Source organism: Mastomys coucha, unplaced genomic scaffold, assembly GCF_008632895.1.
Source record: "Mastomys coucha isolate ucsf_1 unplaced genomic scaffold, UCSF_Mcou_1 pScaffold22, whole genome shotgun sequence".
NCBI classification, from domain to species: domain Eukaryota; kingdom Metazoa; phylum Chordata; class Mammalia; order Rodentia; family Muridae; genus Mastomys; species Mastomys coucha.
The window spans coordinates 213,239,160-213,241,342 of NW_022196905.1; the positions used below are offsets into that span (position 1 = coordinate 213,239,160).

At 45.9% G+C, this 2,183-nt stretch overlaps 1 non-coding gene across 1 annotated transcript; it reads left to right on the plus strand.

The window, feature by feature from the left end:
• The first annotated feature begins 1,571 nt into the window (after positions 1 to 1,571).
• On the plus strand, positions 1,572 to 1,698 carry LOC116071828. The gene has a single exon (XR_004111190.1). It is a non-coding gene; the product is annotated as a small nucleolar RNA SNORA17 (small nucleolar RNA).
• Positions 1,699 to 2,183: the final 485 nt, after the last annotated feature.

The following is a 2,183-nucleotide window of genomic DNA, read 5'->3' on the forward strand; positions in this document are numbered from 1 at the left end:
CACACGCACATACACACACACACACACACACACACACACACACACACACGCACGCACACACACAGGCAGGCACATCTCCCACAGCTCTAAAAGCTGTCTCTCCACAAGCTGTTGCCTGAGTTACAGCTTTGCATCTGGTCTATTGGCACATCTCTGGGGCTGCAATTCTATCAAAGAAAGCTTCACACACTTTTTGCAAACAATCAGAAGCAAACACTGGAGGCATTGCTGCTTGCTCTCTGGACCTGGCCAGGAAGGTTCCAATGTGAATCTCTTGCGCAGAGAGGCAGTGTGTGACAAGAACACAGGAAAGGGCCAGGATCTGACCCATAAAACCAACTTGTTGGCAGCTCCCTTGTCTTTCAGAAAACAAAGTGTGCAAGCTGCCAAAGACTTCTGCTGACTCATGGCTTCTCCGCTTTTTACATCAAGTGCTATTGTTCACCCTTGGGATTTATGGTAATTCCCACTCCTCAAGAGATATCTCTGCAAGAGTGCCCATAAACCTCAGCTACACCATTTCATTTTTCCTCACTAATTATTTTCCCTCCCAGTTAGCCATCAGCAATTTTTAAAGTCAGAGGCTATTACTTAGATACAGTGGGGTGTAAGACCTAAGATCAGGGATTCAGCTTACTTCTAATTAAGGGTAACTCAGGCAATAGAGAGATGAGAACCTAGTATGCACAGCAGACTCTTCAGGGCACCATGGGAGACTAGGATTAAGCAAACAATCGTGCCTACCCTTGAAGAGATAGCCATTCCCAAAGCTATCTAGTGAATGCAGAATGACCTAACCACACAAGCACATTTTAATACAGGTATTTCTTGTTCAAGATATTTCTGACTACATCCATTCTTGATGAAGTCACAAGGGGACAGCATCCCTTTCTATTCCTGGTGTTAGGAAAAGCTAGGCTTCTAATGACAACTTACTTTGTTTCCAAACAACAAACCGAAAATCTCACTAACTAATATCTTCACTTTACATTTTGCCTATCAGGGAGTTCAATCCCAATAAAAAGATATTTTACATACAGCCCTAGGTCCTGATTCATCCATCCCTGAATTGTGATCTGTTCACTGGGTACCACATCATGAGTTTGGCTGGCTACCATCTCTTCATCCATCCCTGTACTGTGATCTTTTCACTGAGTACCAGAGCATCACAGTTTTAGACAGAGACGCTAGCTATCTCAGCTTCTCTGATCAGGCCCACTGAAGATGTTCACCACTCTAGAAAACTGGCAGCAGTTCACACACAGACGTGGGACAGGGGCTGGGATGATCTAACCTATCAATTTGGAGTAGAAGGGAATTGACTAGAAAAACTTCTCTAGAATGGGGCTTGAGAGTAGACCAACGTGTGTGATGCCAAGAAGGATCACAGCATTCCAGAGTCCCGTAGAAGTCACCAACAAGGATTTCCTCCCAATACCTGAAGTGAGATGGGGGTCGGGGGGGCGTGGAATTGGACTTTTGAAATGAAAAGACACTTTCTTTTCTTTCCTAATGGCATTCATGCCTGGTATGTCATCCCTCTTGACAAATAGCATTCAGTGAGCAGACATTTTGACATCTAGGGTGATGCAGGTATATCTGTCACATGTGTGTCAGTAGGTGGCAGAAAAGAGTGAGGCTATATCTGTGCTCAGTGTTCTAATCTATGAATATCTGAAGAATTAGTAGTCTGACATTACTTGAAAAAAAAGTGAGCCTGAGAAAACCACCAGTCCAGTGCTTCACAGGTCCCAGGGCAGGGAGCAAACCCAAGACTAGAAGAACCCTGCCTGGAACCACAGGTCCCAATTGTGAGTGAGTCTGAGACAGAGGACTCTCAGAGGGGCACCAGACCAGGAGCTAGCCTGAGATGACCACCAGTCTGCTGCCACACAGTCCACAGGGGACAGACAATGCCCCAGGTGACCCCTGCCCTGTGCTATAATGTATGAGTAGGGCATAGCTCTCCTGACATGACCCCAGACATTCCAACACCCTAGGCACCGCTAAGAGGAAAAAATAAGTGATGGAGAAATGGAAGACAAAAAGAAGCAGAAGATGTGGGCACAATGAAGAGAAGCAGAACTGAAGACTTAAGGATATTGAGGAACATTATGATGTGAGTAGCCAGTGATGCCACCTGGGACCACTGTGGAGTCCTGGCCTGTGCTGCCACAGAAGCC